General features: G+C 38.3%; 1 protein-coding gene across 1 annotated transcript in view; it reads left to right on the top strand.

The window, feature by feature from the left end:
- Positions 1 to 23,849, top strand: part of SHANK2 (SH3 and multiple ankyrin repeat domains 2) — a gene marked incomplete at its 5' end in the record, with an annotated part of 750,291 nt that overhangs the window by 299,421 nt on the left and 427,021 nt on the right. The window lies entirely within an intron of this gene.

Below are 23,849 nucleotides of genomic sequence, written 5' to 3'. Positions count from 1 at the left end.
GAGACCTGGGCTCTGAGAACTATAGTGTTTCCACCACTTAATCTCTCTGTTCACAAATCCTAAAACTGGAATATGAAAAGTAAAAGGATGTTAATGTTGGGCCATAGAGATTTCAAGAATCATTGCATCATTCTCATGTGGAGTTTTGAGAGAGGTATTATGAGCATCATAAAAGCCATGAGACCCAAAACCTTGAGAAATTCCCCTTGCTGAGAAGGAAGTCTGAGTGGAAAACCTCAGGAATAGCTCGATGTACAGAGCCACATTTTCATGTGGAAGAAAAGGTTTTTGAACTGAGGTGTCCAGGAGACACCTCAAAAGAAAAAAAAAAAAGTCTTGTAAGTAGTAGTACTCACAAAAGAGAATGGTCTCTTGGAATCCGAGTCTATGTGGAAGACCCTTTATCCACGTGACAGATTCCTGACACATTGAAAAAGACACTGCAAAGTTAAGCAAGTCATATAAATAAGGACAAATGTGAATTCTTTGCAGTCTGCACTAGGTTAACAGATGAGCTAGATGCTTAGTGAACAGCCCAAAGAGTAATGCAGATAACTGATGATGTGTTCCAGACGGAAACACTTTGAAGAATGCCTTTCTGCTTTCCAAGGAGGAGGGAGATTTTCTATCACTCCCTGAGTGAGTATATGCTGGATAGCAACAGAGAAAATAAGTATTTAGTCTGGTAGGTAAGTAAGAATCCCCTGAAGAAGTCAGAGAGACTCTCAGTTCCATCTGTACTCTTAATGGATTACACTCGGAACCCATCTGTCTGAAATAAGCTGTTGCCAAACACAGAAATGGAGATTCAGACTTTATAGAATGGGGGGGGTCCCACACACACACACACACACACACACACACACACACACACTCATTCTGACTTATTAGACTGTCCTTTCTTTTTTTTTTTTTTTTTTTTTTTTTTTCAGGAACCACCCTGACATTACTTTTAAAAAGTGTGCTTACCCACAGATTACTGAGACTTTTATTCTTCTGATTAAAGAAAGTTGTAGAGGGAGTCTTAGGTTCATAAGTAGTTACTGGGCTATTCATCTGAAGGTCTTTATAAGTCTAGCCGTGTGTACCCAATATAAAGGATCATGCCAAAACTTGAGATCTTAGGAATGACTCCCCATATCTTGAATGCCTTATTAAACTTGGATAAGGGATCCATTAAATCAGCTTTTCCCTCTCACTGCAATTTTTAATGACCTCTGCAGCAGAAGGTCTAAAAACTAGTTTTCTATCAAAGGAATAATTCAAAATTCCATTTTTGACATCCTCTGAGAAATATTTGGAATACAGCCAGGCATACTCCCTCATAACAGTTCCATTTGCAGCAGCCCTGGCAGTGGGATCAGTAGAGTCATATGCACATTTCTAACAGTGGTAGTCACTCAAGACCATCCTACACAAAGCAGATTTCTCCTCACAAGAGGAGAGGGATCCATAATATTTCTAACATTCTCATAAGTGGCAAGCGTAAACATTTGAGGTTGACAGTTAATAATTCTAAAAACAAGTCTTACAGAAGAATGCACTTGTTTTCCCAAACTTATCAAAATCCTCCCCATCCTTGTCAAAATGAGAGGGATTGGTATTAACCAAATATTTAGCAGCAGATGGATTCACAATAGCTGCCAGACTAGATCTAGGATAAGTGTATAAAAACTTAAAAGACTGAGGCACTTTCTATTGACTAGCTCCTGCCAGCGCCAGGGAAATTCCAGGCTGTGACAAAAACATCCTCCAAAGCAGACAGAAAAGGAGGAATATAAGTAGGTTCTGGAAGTACTATTTGTAACAAATCAGACTAAGAACCATCACTGCTTTCCACTGAAACAGTTGATTCCTTTTGGAAATAGTTTCAGAGAAAGGGAGTCCATCAAAGAAACCGACTGAAGACATACTTTCCTCAGAATTTGAATCACAAATATGTGAAGGCAACATATAATCTGTCCCGTCACTATAATTTAGCAGTTCAGGTTCTTAAATTTCTTCAGAAAATAAAGAATTAATTTTTCTTTTACCAGAAACACACATACAAGAAGCTTGGACTAAACCCTGAGCTAAGCTCAAGTAAATTACTCCTGTCCAGGATAACTGAGGAAAAATAAGGCATATGTTTCTGTTTTTGTTTCTTTCTCAAAGGAATTTCTAAAGAAACAGATCCAGAATTGCTGCCAATAATCTCTCCATGGAGGGGCACTATTTTCTGTATAGGCAAACAGACATTCTCACGGCCTTTCTCCCAGGACTGACAAGAGTGGCTCTCCCTTTCCCAACATGGGCACTCCAACAGCTGCAGAGGATATGGCTAACTGCTGGTTCATGGTGACAATACGGAACACACCATCAAGACCCAAGGGAAAAAAAAAGATGTGTGGTCCAAGGAACCAGCTTTGGCAACAGTAAAGTTAGCCACCTGTGGACGAGGCACTTTATCATCCGGTTGTGATGGAAAAGACTTCTTAACAATTTTTGTCTGCTTGTTAGTTCATTTGTGTGTAAGGCTGATAGAATGTAAAACGCAGAATCAATAGGTTGTTCAGTTGTTAAGATGAAGAAGGTACCTAATTCCTGGTGAAGCCTGGCAGCAGTAGTCAGTAAAACAAGTAATTTGTAAAAAAGCTTTTTTTTATTAAAATAATAAAAAGTACTTAAAGCACTTATCTCCATTTGCAAAAATAACTTTCACCACAGAAATGTAGTTTAAAGTTAGTATAAACAACTTTTTGACACAAAACATATTTTACACCTGCCCTTAGAACAACCACAGCCTTAGTAACTTTCACAGATATTATTAACAAAGTTGCTTTATCTTGTTTTATCTGGACTCCTTGCTCTCTCTAAAGCTTTTCATCTAGTCTCTCACCAAAACCTCCTTTACCAACTGTTTATCCTCAGGCTATCAAAACTCACACTTTTATGGTTTAACTACTACTTAACCGATAGACACCAGTCTGCTAAACAGCTCTCCACTGTTTCTCCATTCCTTCCTGTCAATACTGGTCTGCACAGGGATTCATTTTCAGCCCTCTGCTCTTTAATTCTGTTGAAAGTTGGCTACAGGATCGTCACCTACCACTAAATCCCCAACAAAATGAAATTACTTCTCTTTTCTCCAAAATCCCATTTCCATGAAAAACGCAACTTTAAAATGTCTTCCTTAAATAATGCCATGATTGAAGTTACCCCACATACAAAACTACTTGGGATGACAATCAACAATAATCTATAATTCAATTTACATATCCACAACAGCATCAAGGAAAACAATCAAAAACTAAACACTCTACGTAGAGTAAAGAAATTCCTTTCAGACTCTGCCAAGGTAATTCTAGCTGCCACTTATCTCTTAACCTTTTTCCTATATGGAGCCCCTATCATGACTAACTTACAAGCCTCACTTAATTCTAAATTTGAACAGTGCTATAACAAAGTTGCCAGATTCATTTGCAAACATCTTACTGGACCCACCACTGTTTAGCACTAAAAACAATAACTAACTTCAGCTTCCTCAGCACCTGTCTTATACTCAGTTCACCTTAACCCAAAAAATCATCTATTCCCCATCCACCTGCCCAGCAATTAGATCTCTACTACAATAATATCTTCTAAATTGTCACCTTCAGTCAAATAATAATTAACTTCTTACCATCTGCAAACCACAGTGGGGTCAGTCTCTATTCTGAAAGTGTAGTTAGAACTTGGAATAAAATTCCTGTATCAGTCAGATCTATCACACACCCTCATCTTTTCGAAACATTACCAAAAGACTACTTCTCTGCCTCCTGGCTTTGTCCCTGCTTCTCATCTAGGACATAGCTATCTAATATCCTTAATCACCTTTCTAATACCTCCCTTTAAAGCACCAAATCACTTAACCTGTTTATCCCCTCCTAATACCGTACTCTATTTTACTTCTTAAACTACAATACCCAAGTGTAATTAGCACAACCAAATAACTATTCCATCACTACTACTCCATTAACACTGAAACTTGCTTATCTACTCTAAAATCTCAATCTGTTGTATTTCTTAAATTACTCCTACCTATTTTATACAACACTCTTCTATATGTAAAGTCTCAGTGCAAGGCTTTTGTTTGTGAATATAAATACAACATTTATTATACTGACTTATGCTGTATATTTACTGAAACTGCATTATAAAATGTGTTATTGTAAATATTGATTGCAATAAATATGATACCTTGGAGCTTTTCTTCCAGGCTTCTGCTGAAAAATGGTACCTTTATCCATTCAGACTTTCCGGGTAAACAAATGTCAAATAAATACATAAAAGTCAAAAAGTAATGTTGCCATTTAAAAGTATACAAAATTCATGTGACATTCATAAAAGTACTTTCTCTTAGTGTAATTAATTATGTTTTGCAGAAAAATGTAGTTTTCTGTCAAATAAGTAAATAAAGTGGACGTCTTTTTTTTTCCTCTGAAAGGGAACTTATATGCTTTGCGGTGCAACAATGTCAGCTGATCGTCAATCCTCAAAAGCCCACATAGGAGTGCTCTCTCAAATAGCAGGAAAGCACTGAAGGGCTTCACACCCAAACCTGATTTTCAGCTTGAGCTGACTAATGGTTTGGGCCCATGGATTGTGTCCTAAAGCAAGGTATAACCCACATAGCTTACACTAGTGCAGAAGTTATCAGTATAAAGAACATCCTCTACTGCCATTCAGTTTTAAAGTAAATTTAATTGAATAGAGCAAGTATGTAACAGGGACTTCAGCAACATTAAGGTTACTCTCAGTATGATGTAAAATTATTTGAGAAATGTTTAAAATTGTACAAACAGGTTAGTTAAAATGCAGATTTAGATGGAAAACTGTTGATAGCTGGAATCAGAGGTAAAGCTAGGTATACTCTCTGTCCTCTTTTGAGTGCAATTTTCTGTGCATTACTTAGAGAACCCATGGCTTTTTTAGGCCATGCTGTGTCCACAACTGTCTAATTTAATGTCTCCAGTAAAAGTTTCATAGATTGAAAAAAATATTCATTTAATGGTTTTAAAGAGACAGTGATGCAAATGTTTAAGAGTTGGTCAGGGGAGATTATTTTTTTTTAACTGACAGGTGGGCTGGGGGGCAAGTATGCAATTATATAATCTTGCTTCATCCCTGGTGGGAATGAGACCAATAAAACCTTCTTTACAACAAAACAAGCAACATTATCTCTACTTTTAGTTGCTTTCATTTTCTTTTTTTATAGGAGACAAAAAAAAACATTTTCTGTCAAAATGCTTTATTTTGCTTTTAAAACTTCACTGAAGAAAATATTATCTTTGCATGGTTATAACATTAGGGAAATAGTCCTGACTGAGTCTAACCATAAATGAGTGTCAGAGATGTGTCCCATGCTCATGACAGCACAATTTTTCACTGTAACACATGTAATGTCAAATAACTGAGTCAGCTAGCTTGAAAAAACTTGATTTAGGATTAAGAGAATGATGTGCTGTCTCTACAGGAAAGGAAAACACTTCTGGGATGGTGTCCCAGGCTGCGTCCTACACGAGCTCAAAGATGAACTAACCCCCTCACCTAAATACACTGTTTAAACTCAGCCTGTCCACAGGTTACATGCCCACAGAGTGGCACACAGCAACGGTTATTTCGCTCCACAAAGGTGGAACCACAACGGACCCCGGGAACTATCGCCCTATAAGCCTAACTAGCTTGGTCTGCAAAGCTATGGAGCACATCATCATGGATCTCATTAACAGAGTCATTGGGAACCTTCAAAAACTGGTACCTACCCAGTTCAGCTTTGTTAAAGGCAGATCCTGCCTCCTAAACCTGGTGGGCTTCTTTGAGACAGTTACCAAGGCTATAGATGAGGGAAAGGTGGTCCACACAGGCTACCTAGACCTCGCAAAGGCCTTCATTACCATTCCCTACTCAGGTATTATAGACAAGCTCACTAGCCTGAACATAAACCCCTGCGTCACGAGATGGGTTGCCAACTGGCTCACGGACAGAACCCACATGGTAAGAGTTGCGGGAGCTAGGTCCGACTGTAAACTGGTTACAGGTGGCATTCCCCAAGGCTCAGTCCTAGGACCCCTCCTGTTCGGCATATACTTCTCAGAGGTACAGGCAAGAAAAGGAGGACTATGGCTGACCAAGTTCGCAGACAACTGCAAACTAGAGGCTATAACTGACTCTCCAGCTGACACAGACATCCTCCAAAAGGGTTTCACTGAGACAGATACTTGGTGTCAAAACCATAGCCTCAAGCTAAATGCCAAAAAGTGCATAGTCTTCCCCTTTGAAAAAACAAAGTACCCACAAACTACCACATAGATGGTATTCTCCTAAATACGAGAGAGATAATAAGGGATCTGGGGACCCAAGTAGATAGTAACCTCTCCTTTGATAACCACATTGCCAAAGTGGTTAGAAAATCCTTCTATGTGGCCCACCTAATCACAAAAGGGTTTGCATCCAGATCAAAAGAGGTCATTGGGCCCCTCTATGCATCACTCATCAGACCCATCATAGAGTACAATGCCCCATTTGGGATGTACCTTACAAGACACCTGCAACAACTGGAAAGACCACAGAAGTACCTCATCAAGAGGATCACTGGCCTCAAGCAGATGCCCTATGCAGCTCGACTGAAGAAACTCCAGCTGTACTCTGTTGCATACTGCCTACTCAGAGGTGATCTCTGCCTGACATATACAAGGCCATGTCCAACCCAGAACTGATGGACATGCTCCACCTGAAAAAAAACATATCCTCTCAAGCCACATGCTCCAGGGATCTAAACCTCACCACAACAATAAATAGGATGTGCTGAAGGGATAGATTCCTGTCACAGAGACTTCCCATGCTCTGGAACAAGATTCCAATCTACATTAGGCAGAGCTCCTCACTAACCCTCTTCAAGAGAAACCTTGTCGAGTGGATGGGAAACAGAAAGTTTACCCCAGGGATCACTTCAATGGCTCTGCTGGACAGAGGCACAGGGAACTAATCCAAGGGGGTGGCAAAAGCCAACACATTCCGGCTAGGGTTATAAATGCCTTCGGGCAGATAGCCTAGTACCTACCTATGAACCTCCGAACCTATAAATTCAGTGTTTTCCATAACTGATAACCCCACTCCCAAGGAAAAAAGTTATACTCAGACCTATTACATTATCCTAGACATTACATGTTGTTATGTTATTATGTCAGTGTTTATTTTAAACTGAGTAATGAGGTTTTCAGCTGCTTTTATAGTTGGTAAGGAAGTCCATCTGACTACCTCCATAAGTGTGCTCTTATGTCCCTTACCTACAAGCTGTAATTAAGACATATGCATGTGAATATTATGTAGTAATTTGCTACAGCTCTCACAAATGTCTTTGATTAGAATAGCTGAATAGTTTGTTAATGTTAATCAAAATGGAAGCAAGTCTAAAACATCAAATGATTTCTTTGGAAGATTAGCTATATCATCTCAGGTAAAGTGGAATACAAACCTAAATTAGTTGTAAAATACTTTCCATAGAAATCAGGGGTTATATAGTTCTGGCTTGTTGTTTTTGAAGATTCCTTCCAAAATGCTTCAAAAACACGTAAAAGTAGAAAGATCCCTGCAGAGGGATGTTGAAGTAGTAGAACTGAAATGAAGGTTTCTTAAACACTAGAAGAATCTCGTTGATTTTATAACTGACTATTTGTAGACAGTGAAGTCAGGTATTCTACAAATTTTTATGAAAATCAAGGAGGCTAATTTTATTTTCAAAGGGATTTCAGACACATTTTAAAACTACAAATCCATGTTGTCCTGAATATAATTTTTTTCACTGCTTTTATCTATACCATATATTGCGCTCCTTGTTGACATATTGAGACTCATAATAATGGGCCCCAGAATCATGTTGAAAAAAAACACAGAAGAGTTTGTTAAACATCGCTTTTTATATTAAAGTTGTTTTTTTTTTGGAGTGGGGCAAGCCCCCCACACCCACAAGCTTATAAATACCCACTCTGAGATCACCATACCTTGGAAAAAATGGAATATTCTGAGGAACAGCAATCTTGGACTAAGTATTTGTAACTTTGTATTTTTGCTCATTCAGACACACCATTCCAGGACTTGCACTAATAATGATGATTGCACATTCAATTACCAAGATATTGACTTTTTGTCAAATATTATGTATGCTTTAAAGATAGGATTTGTTTAGGATGGGCACCAAGAGATCTGAAATTGTATAACTTGATGACAAGGCATGAGCTAAAGGCAATGTTCTTTAGAGTAAATGTTTCTGAGGCACGTTTTTGGCTGAAGGTACAGTTGAATAACATGGTGATGGTATTCTTTTTCTCCCTGATGGACATATGGACTTCAATGTTAATGTACTTTTAATTTAATACTTACACCTACCCATAAGTCACAATGCTCTTTTAATTTCTACATTTTCCAGCCTCTTTCCAAATTTTGCTTAAATATGCACGCAATTTGTAAAACATTGCAAGGTCTCCTGCACATTTCCTCTTCTAGTGGAATGTCTGTGCAATTACCAAATTCATAAACATTCCTATATGCTGATTTCCAAGTAATATCCCAGATGTCCATCAGTGGCCCTCAAGATTCAATGCTATCATTGTTTTCTCACTCTGTTTTTCCTTTGTTGAACTGTCATATTGTTGAATATGGATTCTCCATGAACATCTTAAACAGTATGTTCATAGCTACTTGTTAATATTATGCCATTGATATATGACGATCTAAGCCTTAAATCCCATGGTAGTTTATAGCCCTTATATTTTACATATAAATAACCCAGAGGTAGTAGAACAAGGTTAATTTGTGATGGTTACAGTTCAAACTTCTGGCAGTTCAGACTGCAGACAGTGTCAACTACATTATTAAATTAGTGACTGTTCAAAATGCAGACGCAGATAAGTGTGTTTGTGTGAGTGCTAGCAGGTTAGGGTTAGGTAAGGTAATAACTTTGGTATTATGCATGTTTCAGTATCTGAGTCTGTTTTCTGTAATAGTAGTGCTACAGAAAGGGTTTTCCTAAGGTAAGGTACACGGCTAGGGATAGCACTGGGGTTAACACACACAGACATGCACCAATTTACTAATGTGTGCTAACCCTAACCCCAAGCCTAATCTTGCACCTTACCTTAGAAACCCCCTTTCCGTAGCAATACCACTATTCAGACAAATATCTTCTTATATTATTCATATAGTTTTGAGTGTTTTTTTTTCTGGTTTTGTTGTAGTTTTTGTGATTTATTTACAGTAGGTTTGGATGACTTTTGTTAGCATTGTGAGTTCTTTATTATGATCTGTTGATACCATGAACTGTCGATATTATGAACTCACATTTTTTGTCTGTATTTCAGTGTCTGTAATTTGAGTGTATGCATTTTAAACTGTTGGCAGTTTGATATATTTGTTGGGATATTTACAAATTCAACATATCCATGAAGGTCATGGGATCAAAACCAGGGATGAATTTGTTGTTGCCCATCCATTCATCCAAATTACATTTGAACAGAGTAAAAGAAATATTTCACTTTATATAGAGTGGGATTCTTTGTGATATAAATGATGCCACTGTACTTGCAAATGTGTAATATGTCTGACAGAAAAGGGTTTATTCAAGTTCTTTACACAAGGCAGAGGTTGCCTCCCCAGTAGCCTGTATGATACTGAGAAGATGGACAAGGATCTGAGTCTGTCTGCTTCGTTTTTTGCAATTCAGGCTTTTAGTTTATTGATTGAGAAAGCTTTGTGATCATTCTAGTTTTGACAAGTGTTTGGCGAGATACATACTAAAAGGGACATTATACACAATGATCAGTCTAATGAGTGCTGAGTGGATTGGAATAATTACAGCATTAGGTGTGGTCACAATACATTTAAATACATGCTGTGCAATGATAAAGGACTTTCATACAGCAGTAGATTTGTGGTGATCTAAGGATAGCTCACTGGTGACACAAGTCCATAGATCTTCAACTGCAGGATCAATTTTCATGGGTGTATGTTTCAGTGTAATAATTAAAATGGAAGTCATGCTTTCCAAAGGATACAGTTATACACTTTTTGGCATCTAGTTATAATCCACTGAGACCAGCGATTTGTTGGGACAGGCCCTCTCTGGAGATCTTGGTGTCCTCTGTGGAGTTTACTTTGGCACCAAGTTTGCAATCATCTGCAAATGTAGTCAGCCATAAACCCTTGACCTTATCTTTTCCCTCCAAAAACGAATTGCCACAGAAATGTGGCCCAAGGACTGAACTCTTAATTATACCTTGCCTTATGAATAAACCTCCTGATGTGGTATTAATCTTGTTTTGTGAACACGTTACACTATAGTAACACTGCCTTTCTTTCATCCATCTTTCTCCAGTCCCACTTATAACCTTTCTAATGCTAATTATTCCATGTAACCCATCAAACCTTGAAGTGAGTGTGCGTGTAAGTGCGTGCTTGTGCTCAAGTGTGTGTGTGTGTGTGTGTGTGTGTGTGTGTGTGTGTGTGTGTGTGTGTGTGTGTGTGTGTGTGTGTGTGTGCACGCGCACGCTTGTACGTATGTGTGCACATGAGTGCATATGCACGTGTGCGTGCATATAAGTGCTCGAGTGTGTGTATGTGTGTGTGTGTGTGAATGTGTGTGTATGTGTGAGCATGTGTGTGCGTGTGCGCGTGAGTGCACACATGCTCAAGTGTGTGTGTGCATGTGTGTATGTGTGTGTGCATGTGTGTGTGCGTGAGTGCAGGCGTGTGTGTGTGTGTGTGTGTGTGTGTGTGTGTGGCGGGTGAGGATTTCTGAATAAGCAGATAGGATATACCTAATGAATCCCTCTCCATTAAGATTACAAATCACTCTCTGTATGTATATAATTGTAGATTTTAATTGCATGTTGGCAAGATCTTAATACTGCGCACCTAAGTCACAGTTAAGAAAAACTGTTATTTTGACATTAACATTGATCTTAAAGAAGTCTATAGGTCTTACAAATAGTGTAATAGACGAACGTGCTTGCTTTTCATTTACTGTCTCAGTAAAGTTTCCTGTTACTTCATCTGAGCTGTGATTTTATTTGTACCCATTCAGTGATATAGCCATCTGAGTCGTACTGCACAGAGATAGGGACTATTAATCACATTATACTTGTATTTCTATAAAATTAACTAGGCTGGACTTAAACATATTTATTTTCTAAGAGGGGATCTAGCCACAAGATCTCCTTCTTTATCATCTCCAAGATAGCTGCATCTTGAGGAAATACAAACAAGATTTGTTTCACTTTTTACATAGAACTCCCACTTTCTTTCCATCTGCTTTGACTGTATTACAGTTGAAATAATCAACACTTATTTTCTCTAATAACTGCAGTGTATCTTCAGTCACTGTAACACACAATTTCACATGGTTTCTATTACATACAATATGCATATCAGCACGCAGTCTAGCTGTCTGCTAACCAAGTTGTATATGGGGTACTCTGTTTATGTTCAAACAATGAAAAAAAATAATGTTGTTACAGTAAATTTCATATGTATGCACATTGCTATAACAAGTTTATTATAGCAAGGTGCTTACATTTGAACCTTGCTGTTATAAAACAAGCAGTCTCCATGCTGCCACACAGTTCCTACTTAGCATCAAAGAGAAATAAGCCACTTTAAAAGCTGTAACGTATGAAAATTAGTCAAAATTGGAGTGAACCTTTATTCATCCTTAACAGCCATAATGTATTCCAGTTCTGTTTCATACAAATGCACAGTTCCTGCCTCCCCTTCAACCACAACAAAATACATCAAAAAAGCTGTACACTGCTGACATCTGAATTCCTGACAGGATTTTAAAAATACACTTCATTCTACTGCAAGTTGTTGCTCCTGTTTTATAGCACCTGTCTATTACCATCTACAATGTATGTACTGTACCTGTGTACTATGTATGTATTCTACCTATGTTCCAACTTTCAGCTGTACACCACAAATCCATTCATTATCTTTATTTTTAAATTAATATTTTTTTGTTTGTTCTCTCCACTGTGTTGATGTGCCGCATACCACTATAAAAACATGTCTCTTGTAATTTGTGTGTATACTGATCATGTCTAAATAGCTAAATGTGTCTGTAATTTTTCTTTGCGGAGCTTTTTTCCCCGGGTCCTTGCTGAAAAAGGGCCTTTTCAGCTCAGTCAGACACCCCCGGTTAACAAATGTAAAATAAATAATAAAAATAAATCTGCCTCAGCATTTAATATTCATGAATATTTTGCCCCATTCCTTGCGGAACAGAAAGTTGCAGCTGCATTGGATAGGTTCACAGCAGGGCATTTGTTTACTTTTAAAGTAAACAAATAATTTATTTACTTTAAAACTGTAAGGAAATGAATAAAGGTCTCATAGAAGAAAAGCATTACTGGCCCACATGTACATATTCAAATGGTAGGCACCTCAGGCACACAGATGTAAATACTTGTGGTAGCATTTAATGCTTTTTTATTAACACTATAAAAAAAGTTTATTTTGTTAATGATCATTACGCTCAGTATATCAGCTAACTAATATGAGGTAGCAATGCTGAATGTTGTGTACTTGTTTAAAATAAAATTGTTTCTTTGTAGACTTGCAGTATACTGTGTGGTAGGCCATCAGACCCCTGAAGATTTAGGCCCTGGAAGGCTGACTGAATAGCCCCTGTTACAATTGTTTATTGAACAATATCTCTACTGTCATATCTCTCTAACTATATCTGTGTATATATATATATATATATATATATATATATATATATATATATATATATATATATATATATGGGTCCCCTTCACATGGTCGACATTTCAGAATGTCGAAGACCATATGGCCGAGACCATATGAACTGGCATCTGCAAACACTGTGTAATGGAAATATTTCAATCTTCTGCACTTTAGTGCAATCTCAGAGTTGGTATATTTAAGTTCCGGGGGAGTGTGGGGGTCAGAACAAAGGTAAGATTTTTTATTTTTTTTTTGTATGGTTGACATTTTGAATGTCGATCATATCGTCTCGGCCATATGATTTTCGACATTCTGAATTGTCGGCCATATCAAGTATATATATATATACATACTATATATACACATATGTATTACCTGCTCTGCAGGGGATTTTTTTTTTTCTGCCACAAATGCAGTATGGAGAATAAATGACTCACTCAGAAACAAAAATCCAGTCCAAAAAACTTATGAGTGAGTCAAAACAGTGGAGCAGTTCCTTTTAACAATGTAAATAAAAACAAAATCCATGAAAGTAACTAATATTTATTAGGTATGTTAGCACTTTCAGTTAAAACACTGCTTCATCAGACATTATAAAAATCATACTAACAAGACCCATTATTTAAAACAAAATCAACCAATCAGACATCACTGTGACTCCTTTGATGTGGTTTATTTGGAAATGTTCATCATTTTCTGTAGGAAAAACCAAGAGACGCTTCAATGAGAGAATAACGGCGCATATATATAGCATTAAGAGAGGATGTGCTACGAATGCTTTGGCAAAGCATATAATTACACATGATTCGACACATGGATTTAATATTTTAGTTGTAGACAAAGTTGTGCTTAATGAACATGGTGGAGATATTGAGAAAATTACTAAAGCTTCTTTGATCATTAGACTAAGGGCAGATACTGGAAAGGGTCTCAGTGATAAAGTTTTTAATGTTGTTGCATTAAAGTTTTTATGTGAATTCTGTGCTCTATTCGTGGTGGTACATTCAACTGTTTGTTTTTAAAGTTGTTTTGGATTTGAACTACCTTCAGTGGTGTGACTTTCTTTTTTCTGAAGTCCTTAATAGAAGTAGGACTTCATCAGAATCACAACAACCACTTCAAATAACCCTTTTATAGAAAAATTGAGATGTTTGTTGTGATCCTGAAGAAACCCTTCTTTTACTAAGGACAAAATTACTTAATCTGTATATAATACACATATAACTTTTTCAGACTACCTAGGTCCATTCTCTATCCCACAATTCCCTTCTCCTTTCTAGATCCTCTGTTACTAGTTCTTCTAGTGCCAAAGCTTTAAATGGTTAATTTTCCTGTTTTTCAAAATGTTAAAAAAGTCAACGTCCAGCCATGTTTTCGATTCTATTCATTTCATTTATTCTTCCAAATTATAGACCTCTAGTTTTACATTTTTCCCCATGTTTTCTTTCTTCAGACCCTTTGTAGATTTCTCTCTGTTAGGTTTTTACTTCCATTACCTTTTGAAACTATTAAACAACAACAACAAAAAAAACATCACTTGAGATTACATATATTTAGAAATATGCTGTTGGCTCAACAAAAAGCAAAACTATCCACATCTTCAAAGCCAAAGACTTCAGCATTGGCATCTGTGAACACTAAGCTCTAAAAATTCCAAACCTCACAAAGTTCTCATGCAACATTCAGAACCTTTCTCAACAGTCTCTAATTAGTGGTAGAATAGATGAGGGTATGCAGAAAATTGTCTTAAAAATGGCTGAAATAGGACTTCCGGTTTGGTGGGGAATAATTAGTGTTCCAAACCCTCCTATCAAAAGTTAACTTAAAAACTTGTTAAAATCTAATCCTTTAAGTAGAAGAGAAGTAGGAGACATTTAATTTCACCCAGGAAGCTTAAAAAAGGAAAATATGGACAGAAAGACAAAAAAAAAGGAGAAAATACACAGGTAATAGTGGAGAAGAGGAAATAAGAATGAGATGGTACATTGGAAAACTGACCCAAACATGGAAATCTAACAGGAGAGTGTTTCAAATGTCCTGGAAGATAAAGATTGGCCAAATATTCATTGTAAATGTTTCAATCAGTAGAAAGCTAGGATATTACATAGTATCCAACCACAAAACCTCTAAGAAGCAGACAAACCTCTCTCTGCACAGTCTGATGCTATTACAAATCTCCAGTTTGCTGAGAAAGAACTAAAGGAGAAACTGGTGAATAAAGAGAATCCAGGATCAGCTGCTACAAAAAAATGTGGAATTAGAAGACAGATGAAGGTGAGACAGCATGGTGGAGGACACTTGTGATTTTGTTGATAATGTCTACTCACTACAGACCCATCTTAACATAAACATTTTCCTTCCAGTGATGAGAACATTTAAAGAGCAGCAGCTGAGATTCAAAATGATGTATCTGGTAACATTTTGAGTTTTTTACCTCATGGATCCCAAATCTTATACTGATTCCAATCAGGCATTGGAAGACTTGGTGAACACAAGTGAGGATATGATGAGAGGTTTCACGGAGGAGGAGTGTTTTGAACTACAGACCACTGCATGGCAGAGACTGCCTGCAAAATCATTTCCTCTATATCAGAACAAAAAGTAAGATAAGAGCCAGTAACTGAGGCAGTCCGCTAAGAATCTGTCAGAAGCTATGGCAGCAGGCTGATCCACTGATGCCTAAGGTAAAAGGATCTGATGACAATTTGTTGTTTAATAGAAGTAAAGATTCTTATGGACTGTAAAAATTACCTATTTGACATTTTACTTTTGGTAAAAGTTCTGGTATAAGGGGAAAAACTCTTGTCTCTTTTGGTAGGTAGTTTTGCATACTGTGGTCAAGGACAAGTTAGTGCCCTTAACATGTATGCTTTTCAAGGTATGTTTATTCATTTGAAGGGGCGGTATATTGACAAAATCCTGTGGAGTAGGTAGGAGTTACTGTGTTTTTGTTTTTTTTAATCATAATATGCTTTGCCTGTTTATAATGATTAAAAAGGTCAGGACAACCAACAGTATTACAATAAAGGTGAACAGTACAATTAAATACTGAAGATAGTGGCACTTTAGGACATAATTATGAGGAAGAGTAAGGCTGAATTTTTGTAAATACCACTATTTTCCAACACAAAAGTGTCCCCTATACATTGACGTTTTGCATTGGGGTAATAGAACTCTGAAAGGGGGAACAACTTACATAACTGATAGAAATGAGACAAAGTGCAAACGGAAATCCATACCGCTCACATGCATGATAAGACTGAGATGTATTTGCTGGACAACACAGACCCATGAAAAAGTCCACTCCTTAAAAATTCAAAACGTTTCAGTATCATGACAGAAAGAATCAAGAGGAGAAGCGACTTAGAAGGGAGAGGTGTACTAGCATGGGAAAATAATTAAACCGAGATAAATACTGGAAAATAACATAAGGCCTGTCTATTAGATCTTTTAAGAAATAATAGGGAAATGTTGAACATGGTGAGGTCAGGCTGCATACTCCAAGGAAAAAGAAAAGTTTTTACTTTATCAAATGATAAAAAGAAGAACCAACTAACAAAACTGTCCAGCATGCAGTTTAATGATAAGCGCTTTCAGGCACTAAGCCCTTCATCAGATCATAAAAACAGCATAAGCTTAAATACTATCAGTCAATTCAGAAACAGCCAGTCATAGTAAAATATCCATCTACTTTCATCAAAATCTGTTGCATCCTTAAAATCACCACCTCTCAAACTTTCCTCAATTAACTGTAAAACTAAAAATCTAAACGAATGTGCAGAAAAAGCAGCAACGTGTTTAGCTAAAGCATTAACATCAGCATTAAGTATATCTCAAAGTTGCTCTAAAATGCGCTTCTTCAGAGAGAGCTTGGTCTCTTGCAGACATAAAAATGAGTACAAACATTGCAGATAGCTAAATATACTAGCTATTGATGGAACCACCCCTCTGTCTGAGATCAACATGGTCAATTACTATAAACTTAAAACAATGTTGCTCATGATTTTCAAGATGCCTAACAAGGGCATTATTACAGTCTTTCTTTTTAATACAGTAATTATGTTGATATATCCTGGTTTTTAAACTCTTGGTTGTCTTTCCACATAAAATGTCAAACAATTCTGGCATAGAGCTACATAGACCACATATTTTCATAGGTTCATAGGTAGATACTAGGCTATTGGCCCTAGGGCCTATATAAGCTTAGCCAAATGGTACCCTGGCTTTTGCCACCCAAGAAAATTATTTTCCTGTGCCCCTGTCAAGCAGAGCCACAGAAGTGATCCCCGGGGAGAATTTCCTATCTCCCATCCAATCAACAAGATTTTTCTTGAAAAGTGCTAATGAGGAGCTTTGTTTGATATAGACAGGTAGTTTGTTCCAGAGTATAGGAAGTCTCTGGGACAGGAATCTATCCCTCCAGCATGTTCTGTTTATTGTGGTGGCATGGTTTAGGTCCCTAGAGCATGTAGCTTGGAGGGATTGGGATTTCTTTAAGTGGAGCATGTCCAACAGCTCTGGGTTTGACATAGCTTTGTATGTTAGGCAGAGATCGCCACTGAGTAGGCGATATGTGACACAGTAAAGCTGGAGTTTTTTGAGATGGTCTGCATGGGGCATCTGTTTGAGGCTGGTAATCCTCTTTGTGAGGTATTTCTGTGGCCTTTCCAGTTGTTGTAGATGTCTTGTGAGGTACATACCAAAAGGGGCGTTGTACTCTATAATGGGTCTAATGAGTGATGAGTAGAGGGGAATAATGACCTCTTTTTTACTGGATGAGAAACCTTTTGTGATGAGGTGTGCCACATAGAAGGATTTCCGGACTACTGTGGAGATGTGATTATCAAAGGAGAGACTACTGTCCACCTGTGTCCCAAGGTCTGTTATCACACTTTTGGTGTTAAGTAGACTACCGCCTATGTTGTAGTTCATGGGTACAGAGTTTTTACCAAAAGGGATGACGATGCACGGTTTGGCATTGAGTTTGAGGCCATGGCTTTGACACCAGGCATCTGTCTCAGTGAGGCCCTTTTGTAGGATGTCCACATTGTTAGGAGTTTAGATTATGGCTCATAGTTAGCAATCATCTGCGGACTTTGTTAGCATGTACTTCAGAGAGGTAGATACAAAACAGGAGAGGACCTAGGACTGAACCCTGTGGTACTCCACTTGTCACTGGTCTGAAGTTGGATTTAGAGTCTGCTACTTTCACAGTGTGGGTTCTGTCAGTGAGCCAGTTGACAACCCATCTTGTGACATAGGGATTTATACCAAGTTTAGGGAGTTTATCTATAATTCCAGAGTGGGGGATGGTGTTGAAAGCCTTGGCGAGCTCTAGATAGGCTGTGTGAACCACCTTACCCTCATCTAAGGCTTTGCTGACCACTTCAAAGAAGTCTATCAGGTTTAAGAGACTTAATCTGCCTTTTACAAACCCGAACTGGGTAGGGTCCAGAGTTTGGAGATTACCAATGTCATTGTTTATACGTTCCATGATGATACGTTCCATAGCCTTGCAGACCAGGCTCATCAGGCTAATGGGGCAGTAGTTCCCAGGGTCCATGGTGGCTCCCCCTTTGTGGAGTGGGATAACTGTTGCTGTGTGCCATTCAGTAGACACAAAGCCAGATGTGAGGCTATGATTGAACATGGTACTTAGGTGGGGTGCCAGTTCATTCTGTAGTTCATGTAGAACGCAGCCTGGGATGTTGTCAGGTCCCATGGATGCTGTGTTCTTGGCTTTGGAGAGTGTGTTTTTTACCTGTGCAGCCGTGATTACAGGAGCTTTGCATTCTTCCGGTACAGAGATGGGCCCTTTAGGGGATGAGAGAGGGGTAAAGTTAGCACTGAACCTATCTGCCAGGATGTTGGAAATATCAGTTGATTCTGTATATTTAGTGTCATTGTGCTGTAACTCAGAGCAGATCTGAGTGTTGCCATTGAGATTTTTGACATAGCTATAGAATGCTTTGTGGTTGTCTTTAGAATCAGTGGCGATTTTGTTTTTGTAACTAGCTTTGAAGGATTTTATGAGGGATCTCAGCTTCTTACTGAGGCTGACCACGGAGTTCCTCCAATCATGGGATTTTACTCTTTTTTGCAACAGTTTCTTTCTTCTGTTGTAGAGTTTGTTTATGGCAGGGGAGCAGATTGGCTTCCTTTTTTGGAGGATAGCATCTTGGTTCTGTTAGGGATTGCATGATCCATGCACTTGTGTAAGTGCTTATAAAGTGCAGTTGTATAGGATTCAGCAGTCGTACCTCTATTGTCCATCAGCATGGGTGTCGTGAAGTTTGCCACTACTGTCTTAAGAAGCGTGAAGTTAGCTTTGGAGAAGTTTTTTACGGTGGTTTCCCTAATGGGGGGTGAGGGTGGGATGTGGATGTCTAGGGTGATTTGCTTGTGATCGGATCTGACCAACCAGGAATTGACCTCTGGTGTGGAACACCGGTTGCCCATGTTGGTAATGACCAAGTCTAGGATATTGCTGCCCCTGGTGGGGGTGTGGATAAGCTGATCCAAGGCATTAGAATTTATGAATTCCAGAAAACGTTGAGCACAAGAGTTGATACATGAGTAGTTTTCCCAGTTAATGGTGGGGTAGTTGAAATCACCCATTAGAAGGGTGTTAGGTTGTACCCTAATATTTTCCAGTGTATCAAGAAATGAGGAGTGGGAATCCTGGGCATGGTGGGAGATCTGTAGCAAGCTACAATTTGGATTGTGGTCTTGCCCTGAGTTAGTTGCACTTGGATAATCTCGGATGCATTATGCTGAGCAACTAGCCTGGAGGTGTGGATATCCTTAATGAATATGGACATGCCTCCACCTTTAGTGCTTCATTCCAGGTTAGGTGGCTGAAAGATGTAGTATGAATTATAGCCTGATAATATAGGGGTGCTCTCTGGAGCTTTGAACCAGGTCTCTGTCACTGCACAGATGTCGATGTTTTCCATTTTAAGGAGTGCCTCGAGTGAGTGCATTTTGAGGTTTAGACTTCTAGCATTAAGTAGCATTTCCCTCAGATTTTGCTTGCTTGTACCTGTTACCATTGTGAATTTGTCATTTGAATCTTGCCTAAAAAAGGCACTATAGGGGCAGCAACAGCCTTAGCCAGTATCTGGAATCCCAGGGGTGAGAAATGTAGGACATCTCTGGCAAAGCATCATGGTCTGTCGACCATGTCATCCCAGGCAGATACTGCATCCCCTTAGAATGACACCAGAAGCTTAGCCAATTGTTGAAGTCAATCATTTTGTCCTTGTACTGTGGTATCATTCTGGGCAATGGCAGGATGCTACTCAAAGCTAGGGTCATACCTGCCTGGGCTACAGGATCGGACAGCTCCTCCATGTCTCTTTACATGTAGTCTAGGGAGGTACGTCTCAGGTCATTCACACCCACATGGACAATGACAGAGTCATATTTGTACTTGTGGAGTGACCTGAGTGCAAGGCTTATGTTGCGGAGTATTATGATTATATATTTTCTTTAACCAGATGGGACCTTTCATGGATGGTATTTTCCAGGAGGTTATTCACAAAAGATCCAGTGGTTGGTTTGTACCACTATTAGGCTCCAGGAATGAATCTTCGATGGTGCCGGTTAAATTACAGAAAAATAACAATGAAAACCATAATTTTGGCAGAGCCATGTACCTTATAATAGTGACTTTAAATAAATTAGGGCCATCATAGAGAAAAATTGGTGTGTTTTTTTACTATAGATCCAGACTGTATAAGAATTTTAGGACACACCCCTAAGATTGTGTACAAAAAAGATACTTGTAATTAAAAATATGGCAGAGAGAGAGAGTGATGGGAACTTCAATGGGAAAATGATAAAATGTGGGCAATGTAATCAGTGCAAGTATATTCAAGAAGGTGACTCTATATTACTACCATATTATGGTCCTTGAAAATCACAAGCAACATTGTTTTAGGTTTATAGTCATAGACCATGTTGATCTCAGACAAAGGGGTGGTTCCATGGATGAGTTTTTAGAAATGAAGGAACTACAGTGGCAACTTAGAACTAATGCTACTGTTTGTCCAGGTCTAAATGGTTAATATTCTGTCAGCAGTGTTTTAAAACTCCAAGGTTCTTCAGAAATGTGAATGTGTGTTTAAGACTTGTGTATGTATATATATTTATATGAGGTTTTGTATATTCAGCTTGGTTTGGTAGATTTTAGATTAGGTAAGGAGTTAATTCTTTAGTTAATGAATATGCATGTGTTAATTATTTAACCAATCAGCTTGCTCTGTGCATTGTATTTAATGTGGTTGTTTGAGTATTTGTGTCATTTTGATAAAGTCCTGTTTACTTGAGACGAAAGTGCTCAATAAACTGTACTTGTGTGTCCAGGCTCTTTCCATTGTTCGTTTTATTTTTTTATAAGTGTTGATGTTTTTCATGTTTTGCTTCTACAATCAGCAAAGAGTCTAGGCAAATATTTTCTGCCAGACATCAGATGAATAAAGAAATTCTCAGAGGAAATCACACTACAGGAACTATACATATGGCAGGGAAAAATCACAGTTGTCTTAAACCTCAGTCTCCCTGCATGTCTAGGACCATAGCAAAGTTGCTTTTTAAAGAAAGTGCATTCCTAAAACCAAAACTGGTCTTTTCTATGGTTGTTGTCAGCTTTTAAAATTGACAAGTTCTACTTGATAGTCTGACAAAGAAGATTAATATCACTAGAGTTGTTGTTGTCTTTCGGCTTTTCCTCGTTAGGGTTCGCCACAGCAGAACTCCGGTCCACTAATGATTGGCAGTAGATTTTGACGAACACCAAGGTGCCAGCTCGACATTCAACCTTCAACGAAGGCACGTCCATTTACGCATGTCTTTTGAATGGCCACCCAACCATGGGGAGGACATGCAGACTCCACACAGAAGGCACTCCCTGCACTGCAGCCGAGAATCAGACAGGAGAACCTCTTGCTGTGAGGCAACAATGCTAGAGTACGTTAAAGTAATCTTGAGTTGAAGATCAGTAGCTGAGTGTTGGAGTAGGGGATCACAATTATCAGGATCCCTCTTAGAAAAATAAGGTTTTGCCCTGGTCTTTCTTAGATCTTCAGCCTCTATATTTCGTGCACAAGTTTCACCAATGGCACACCCCCTCTCAACAAACCTTCTACTCATTACCTCTGATGCACTTAGAGCAAGCTTATCTTCTGTATGCAGACATGAGACTCTCATGTATTGTCCCTTCAGGACATTTCTAAAAACATGTCCAGGGTGCATGCTGGTATGGTGTAAAATACAGTTCCACCAGCATTCATTTCTAAAAAGGCAAATATTGAGCTGACCATCATGCTCTCATACACTCGAACATCAATATAATCAATAATGTCAGGTAAACAGTTAAACATAAACTTCAGGAATGATATGCTGCTATTCAAGTAAAGGACAAAGTCATTCCAGATTTCAAAGGGGCCATCTCAGAGCAAATAAATGTCAACAAAATGACCATAGTACTTCACACAGGCACAAAATGAACCTGTAACTGCTGAAGGTGCACTGTTACATAGAACAAAATCCAGAGAGAAAAGCAGTGACACCACCACAGATGACTGGTGAACTTGTTAAAATCCAACAAAAAAGATGAACACAAATCTTTTACTGAAAACATGAGGCATAAAACATTGCAAGACAAAAATAAAATCCCTTTGAATCGATAAGTGCTTAAGAAGGTATTTCCAAAAGTGCTCATCGTTTGAAAGGGATTTTATTTTTGTCTTGCCACATTTTATGTCTCAAGATTTCAGTGAAAGATTTGTGTTCATCTTTTTTGTTGGATTTTAACAAGTTTGCCAGTCATCTGTGGTGGTGTCACTGCTTTTCTCTTTGGATAGTACTTCACACAGGAAGAAAAGGCATTGGCCTCAAGCACTCCCAGTTGACCATGACCATATTGGCATAGCTATTCGCGCACACGTTTCCATAGCTACACCCAATCTTAGAAGAAAAAAGGCATAGTCAAAAATAAACACAGTATTCATAAGCACCATGCCGAAAGACGCAAAATTCATAAGCACCATCTCCAGCAATGTGCAAATAAGATTAATCATATCATGACTGTAGCTACTATTATGAGTCAAAAATAATCTCACTGCCTCAATCCCTGCATCATTAGTAATCACAGTAAAAAGAGTCTGTACATCCAATGTAACCATCAGACATCATGATACAAAATCAGAGTATGTCACACAGTCAGAAAAGCCCTGTAAAAAATGTTCAGTGTCCCTTAGGACAGTAGGGACCTTGTTTAAAATCTCTCAACTTACTCTCTACATAGGTAGACAAGGGTTCCATTAGCCAGCCTCTATGAGAGACAGTGGGTCATAATGGTTTCACAGGGTCCTTGTGAGCTTTTGGCAGACCATGTATGGTAGGGATAATTGGTTCTTGGACCAATTAAAAATCATATAAATCTTGTGTCAAAGTTCTAGTCATTAAGAGATCATATAAATTGATACGCACCATTCATATTAATTTATTAACTTCCACTTTAGTAATCTGAGTATAGGTGCTAATATCAGATGGTAAAGTATGTATACTATCAAAATAAGTTCTTCTTTCCCATCATAACAATAGCTGCCCCCTTGTCTGCTGGCCTGATTTGAATGTCACTTTACTCTGAGGCCAGCCATTAAGCAAACGTGGGAAGAATGATAAGAGACACATCACGATGTTCAGTGCAAGTAGTTATGCTGCAAGAAAGACAACTGAATAACAGAGAGCATGATAATCAGATAAAAATGTGAAATGACTGGTCATGATGCAGGCAGACAAGGGTAAAGGAAGAGGATGGTGCTACTGATGCTAAAGTGGAACAGTTAACTAAACGCAGCAGAGGAAGTTGCCAGCAATGATGACAGATATGTAATGGTAGCGAGCACTTACACAGGTAGAAATATCACATCAGTGGTGATTTATATGCCCCCAAGGCCAAACATTTGGGACCTAAAACAGCTGCAAGGAAATAAAGTAGCTTTTCAGCAGGGAGTTATAGTAATAGCTGGAGATCAGAAGTTGGTTTGCAATAAAGCAGCAATAAGATAAATATTTCTGCAAAA

This window comes from Protopterus annectens, chromosome 9.part0 (genome assembly GCF_019279795.1).
Source record: "Protopterus annectens isolate FY-2018-M chromosome 9.part0, PAN1.0, whole genome shotgun sequence".
In the NCBI taxonomy this organism is placed as follows: domain Eukaryota; kingdom Metazoa; phylum Chordata; order Ceratodontiformes; family Protopteridae; genus Protopterus; species Protopterus annectens.
The sequence above is the reverse complement of the archived record's forward strand: the minus strand, read 5'-3'. Positions and strand labels throughout refer to the sequence as shown.